The sequence below is a fragment of the Amblyraja radiata genome, chromosome 6, assembly GCF_010909765.2.
Source record: "Amblyraja radiata isolate CabotCenter1 chromosome 6, sAmbRad1.1.pri, whole genome shotgun sequence".
NCBI classification, from domain to species: domain Eukaryota; kingdom Metazoa; phylum Chordata; class Chondrichthyes; order Rajiformes; family Rajidae; genus Amblyraja; species Amblyraja radiata.
Genome location: NC_045961.1, coordinates 23,631,043 through 23,637,374, shown reverse-complemented (window position 1 = coordinate 23,637,374; position 6,332 = coordinate 23,631,043). Strand labels below are relative to the sequence as shown.

The following is a 6,332-nucleotide window of genomic DNA, read 5'->3' as shown; positions in this document are numbered from 1 at the left end:
GGGAGCGGAGGGCACGTAATCCCTCATCGTAACTCCTCATAAAATACAGATCAAACTTCAAACTGGTAAGTTCTCGTTTAATCTTACTATTTTACTTCGGAGTCACGTGAGTGACTACGTGAAGACTTCAAAGCTCTGTGATTTCAAACCGTGTAACAGTTCATACTTCACTCGCTGCCGAAGTCATTCGAGGGAGGAAGTATGTTATCGTAATCAACCATGAATCTGTTTGTAAAAACAATAATGGTGTTATTAACAACAACAAGACCAATTGCTCCCCCGGGCTTAAATTATATATTTTTTGCAGATTCTTTTTCTGCAAACGATACAGGTTCTGTCAGTGGTTTGTTATAAAAGTTTGGAACGTATACTCCCTAGACCACCCTGCAGTAGCCAGGATGTGGTCCATAGGCTCGTCCATCCTCTTAGTTACTGACGTGGAAGCTGTCCTGGTGGAATAAGATTTTATACACGTTAGTATTTACTCCAGCAACTCCCAGTACCTGCTTGAGCCACTAGAGATAGTTTAGCTCGTCACCCGACCATGAGGTTTCCTGTGGCTGACCCATAAGGCTTTTTCCTCTCCCTCGGTATTCCTTATTGTGTCGATCTCTAAGTGGGTCATGACACATAAAACGTGGTTCAGGTGGGTATGCCCGGAATTTCATGAGTGGACCTGATGTTCCTGGTCTGTTCTGTTTGGCCAACCCTTGAATGGGCATGTGACACTATCTGGTGTTATAACCATGTTGTCCCATCGCAGTAGATGGGAGAGCTGGCTCTTTGTGTTGATGTAAGGCCACCAGCATGTCCAACTTCAGGGTAGGCTGTTCCAGGGTGAGTGACCTGGCTGGTGATCATCCCCTAAGGTATGTCAGGATTTCACTGACATCCCAATTTGGGTGTACCTATTTCTGGGGAATGGATTGATATACCTCTCCTGTATCTGATCACCAGTGAGCGGTACCCAAGTTGAGTAGGCTAACAGAACATGTCCTTCATTGTGGTGAAGACCTGCCAAAAGCTCCAGTACAGTTTTTTGTTATAGTTGAATGTGTAATTCCCGTTTTGGAAAACAGTGTACCATTTCTTGATGCTCCTCAGGTATGTTCCCTAGGATATGCGACGGAATGCTGTCATCAGGTTGATAGTGCTGCTGATCCAAGCACAGCAATGGTCTTCCCAATTCTGAAATTCTTTTAATGACCATGTCGAGGATCACTGGGAACCATGCTTGTGGACTTGGTCCACTGTAATATGCGTAGTACCCGACTGATGAAGCCGTAGTACCTATTGAAGAGGTAGAAGGAAAGGAAAACATAGAGATTAGGTTCCCCCCACCCCTCAATACGCGGGAATGTCTCCATTGCCGCTGCCTTGAGATTGGTTTCATGTGACGTAAGTTAGTACGTGGTGATTTAATTGGATATAAGGAATCGATATCTGGTGTCCATATTGCTTAGTGATTTCAGCAAATATTTTTGGTTAAATGTATGTTTACAGTATTTAGCTCACCTGATAGGTGAGTTACTGATGGTCAAACATGTTTGACGACATACGGTTTCCAATTGTTAATAAATTGTCACCTAATATCGATGTTCTCTGCCCAAGTGGTTTGGTATATGCCACCACTGTGATGTTGTTATCTTATAAACGAACATGCAAATTTGGTGGATTACTGAGCAAATGCTTCACTAGAATTAAGTAAGTTAATATATAACATGTTTAAGTCAATTCATATTGGCATTAAGTATTACAAGCTCAGTAACACATCAGGACACATAAGATGTTACTCAAAACAGGTGGAAGTGTACAACCATAATCCTTCCTGCCGATAAATTCCATGATAACACTACAGATTAATCCATTTGCCCCCATATTACAGGTATGGAGATAGTTTTGAACACTAGTATCTCAGCTCATAGGAAAGGTACAAAGTTCAGTAGCTGGTAATGCTGCTATATCCCAATTACTTTGCCATGTAGTTGATTGGTGGTTAATGCACCATGACTGATAGTCTTAATGAATACCAGATAACAACATAGTGGATGGTCAATGTAAATATCTGGATATATATTTTGTGCACCGTTCCCAGAGGCACTGCAATACTGGGTCGATGCGTGGAGTGGACGGAGCAAGCCCCTATTCCATCTCCCTGTTCCAAAATTCAATTTAATATATGGTCCCTAGATAAGGGACGTATCAGATTATTAAACTGATAAGAACAGATACTACACTTGATCTTAGCCAAAAGGCCGAGAAGCGATGCAGCTAAAGCTGTATCCAAGGATAGTTTGTCGTTAATATATAGACATGCCATGACGGAATGTTTCTAAGTGTCAGGGCTAGTTGATTCTGGATAACTTTAACTTAAATGCCGCAACGCTCATCATGGTTACTCCATCCAGGTAATTGCGGTATATCCGAAACTTATATGAGAAGGTACTGAATAGTGTGCATCTTCAAGGTCGATGTCTACCATAAAGTATCCTTGGATCCATGGTAGTAGTTACAAATCCCATGAATGGGTATACCTGGTGAAATACTCAAGTGGTTTATCAACGATGGTGCGACATTCACCATCGTGGGAGGGTAGACCACTTGGGGTGCTTGCTGAATTGGTGGCAAGATATTAATTCTATTCCCCTTGTATTTATTTTTTGGTATATAACTACCAAGAGTGATAGCTTCCTAACCAGGCGTGATTCATCCACCCCTTGTTAGTACAACCCTTAACCTTTATGTGATGGTAGGAACCATACTTATCTGTCTTCATTGTTGTTTTCTTCGGTTTCTGGTTCCTTGTTCTTGTAGGGACGATGTTTGTTGGGGGGTTGGCGCATTTTCCCCTGGGGTCTGCTCTGGGCCGTGGCCTAAAATGCTACGGGTTTGGCATGCAGGCCCCGAGCTTTCACCAGTACCATGAGGTAGACGCCCCTGGTGGACACGTAGAGGTACTGCTGTCTGGTTTAGTGTGGTGCTCATTCCAGACTCTGCCCTCTTGTGCCGAATAGTTTGAACACTTCGTCCAGTTTTTTAGGACTGGTTTGGTAAGTGCCAGGTAGCAGGATCTGTGCTTGTGAGGTCGGCGTTCTCATAGTCCTGTTAATTTCATAGATTGAGGGCAGGTTTGCGAGTTCATTTCAGAAGTTATGAGGTATACCGTTGAACAGTAGGGTCAGGTGTTTTGCCATACTACCCTGCCCTTCTGGAATGAGCAGGTGAACATGATAGCCGACGTCAGGGTACCAAATGCATTTTTTAAATATTTAGGTTAAATGCGCTGCTCAATGTATCCCCCAATAATGGCGGGCACTTTGAGTAAATGCAATTTAGGGGAGGCGTGATAAAACCAACGCCTCATGGCTACCTGGCTTGGAGAGGTTTTTTGGAAAAGACAGGTAGTAAGCTGGCCATCAGTTGAGACTGAAAAGCCATCTCGCTAGTGGTGGAGCCACATAGCGGCCACACCCAGCAGCTCTTCCTGATCCTGTACCTCAAGCATACTCCCGATATTGTTCAGCCAGTGACCCCTCTTCATGACCAGCCCAGCCACTGGTCACCCCAAAGCTAACCACACTAAGGAGGAAGCGATGGGCAGTGCCTAGGCACTGTGGAGGGTATGCCTGAACCCTCCAGCGAGACTGCCCCTCACGTAGCGTGTCTCGCAGGAGCTCCTGCTCCAGGAGCCGCTCCAGCGGCTCAGGCGGCTGTCTCTCTCCCATGCGGGTGGAGAGACGTCCCCTCCGACAAGTCGGAAGCCACCGGCCGGATGCCTGTTCGGATGGCTGAACATCCAGCCCGCAGCTCAGGCACTAGCGGGACTGGGCTCGGCGCGGTGTGGGGATAGCGGAGCGCCCGGTAATTGTTCCTACCGCCTTCTTCTGGAGCTTTTGTGCCTTGTAGTAGCGGGAGTGCCCCTCAAGCAGCGCGTCTCGCAGGCACCTGCTCCTTGAGCCGCTCCAGCGGCTCAGGCGGCTCTCTCTCCCCCCGTGCGAGTGGAGAGACGTCCCGTCCCAAATCGGGAACACCTGCCGGATGCCTCTCGAGTGGCTATGCATCCAGCCCGCTGCTCAGGTACTAGCGGGCTGGCCTCGGCACGGTGTCGAGGAATTACGGAACACCGGGTAACGCTCCTACCGCCTGTTGCTGCCCCCCTCCCTGACGGGAATACGTTCCTCTTCGAACGGGGGACAGTTTTGTTCCAGAGCCTTTTTCTCTGCCTGTAAAAAACACAAGCAGAAAAAGGCTCACCTGTAAAAGAAAACCCGACCTCAGGGTACTCACCTGACGGTCCGGTTCATTCTGTAACGGGAGAGCCTAATTCCCATTGCAAGCCGCTGTTGCACTGCTGGCGTAATGCCGCGCCTGCGCACTGAGCGGGTTCTTCACGTAGTCACTCACATGACTCCGAAGTAAAATCTACTGTTTTTTGTAACATTTGGTTAAGCATAAACAGTGGAAAAGCACTGGGGAAAACTCCCTCCGTTCTTTTTTGAATAGACCTTTACAGCCACCAGGAGCTTAACTTGAGAAACAGCATCACAGTGTAGATCTTCCACATTACAATGCTGAAGTGACAACATAGATGTCAACAGTGCTGCCCTCCACATCACAGCTGGTGTTGCCACTTGAGGTTATGAAACATTCCTCAGTGTATTCTATAGCTTGCACTCTCGTACTTAGGGCATAGAGGAACCAACATACAAGGAGACTACTGAGAAGTGTAAAGGGCCTGTCTTACCAGCATGCGACTGCATGCGGCGAGCGCGACCTAACGTGGTCGCTTGAGCCGTACGGCCTCGCGGGGCCGGTCCCACTTCGATCGCCGGAGCCGTATGGAGTTGTGCGGGGCTGGTCCCGACATCGCGCAGGACTCGGAAAAACTGACACTGTCCAAAGATTTCGCGCGGCGTGCCGTTGCGTGATGACGTAACCACCCGACGCCGTGCGACATCCAAATTCAGTTGGCCCGTCTCCTGCCCTGCTGATTGGTGAGTATGATGTCGGGACCAGCCCCGCACCACTCCAGACGGCTTTGTGGTTGGAAGTGGGACCGGCCCCGTGAGGCCGTACGCCTCAAGCCACCACGTTTGGTTGCGCTAGACGCATGCAATCGCATGCTGGTGGGACAGGCCCTTAAGTATAGAATTGTGATAGACACAGCAGGACAGGCAGCATCTCTGGAGAGAAGAAGTGGGTGAGGTTTCGGGTCGAGACCCTTCTTCAGAATTGTGATGATGGGCACGTGAACAATGTTAACAGATATTAGAGTCATATTAGGGAAGGGGAAAAGAGTTGGTGGATTTTCCAGTGTATATTACCTGCCCAAAGAAAATATAAGATGAGAGAGAAGGGTCAAATTTAACAAGTTGTCTGTTATCTATATCAACGATTTGAATGAGAATGTACAAGGCATGATTAGTAAGTTTGTAGTTATCGTTGTAATTGGTGGTATCGTAGACAGCAAAGTATTCTCAAAAATACAAGAATTGCAAAATCGAATACTGAATATGAAGAATTGCAGCGGGATCTTGAACTGTTGGGCAAGTGGGCCAAATAATGGCAACTGGGATTTATTCGGGGAAGTGTGAGGTATTACATCTTGGGAAGTCAAACCAGGGTAGGATTTTAATAGTGAGCTCCGGGGAATGTTGTAAAGTAGAGGGAACTAGGAATACAAGTACATAGTTGTCTGAAAGTGTTGTTGCAAGTGGACTGGCTGGTGAAGAAAGGCTTTCATTATTAGAGACATTGAATGTAGAAATTGGGATGATATGTAGCAATTGTACGAGGCCTTGGTGAATCCATGTTTGGAGAATTGTGCAGGAAGGAACTGTAGATGCTGTTTTACGCTGAAGATAGACATAAAATGCTGGCCCAGTGGGTCAGGCAACATCTCTGGAGGAAAGGAATAGGTGATGTTTTGGGTCAAGAAATGTCACCTATTCCCTTTTCTCCAGAGATGCTATCTGACCCGCTGAGTTGCTCCAACATTTTGTGTCTATCTTTGGAGAATTGTGTTCAGTTGTGGCCACCCAGCTTTGGGAAAGAAGCCATTATGCTGGAAAAAAAAGCAGAAAAGATTTACAAATATGTTTCCACAACTCCAGGGACTGAGTTATACAAAGAGGCTGGGCAGTCTAGGACTTTATTCCTTGAGGGGCAGGAGACTGAGCGGTGATCTTATAGAGTTGTATAAATTCAGAATAGGCATAGAGTGAATGTGCAGAGTCTTTTCCCCAAGATTGTGAATCAAGAGCTAGCAAGCACAAGTTTAAGGTGTGAGAAGAAGGATTTACTAGGAATTTGAGGGGCAACTATTTCACAGA

The 6,332-nt window shown here is 46.7% G+C and overlaps 1 non-coding gene across 1 annotated transcript; it reads right to left on the bottom strand.

Moving 5' to 3' along the window:
- Window positions 1-2,075: 2,075 nt before the first annotated feature.
- Window positions 2,076-2,267, bottom strand: LOC116974786. The gene has a single exon (XR_004412440.1). It is a non-coding gene; the product is annotated as a U2 spliceosomal RNA (small nuclear RNA).
- Window positions 2,268-6,332: the final 4,065 nt, after the last annotated feature.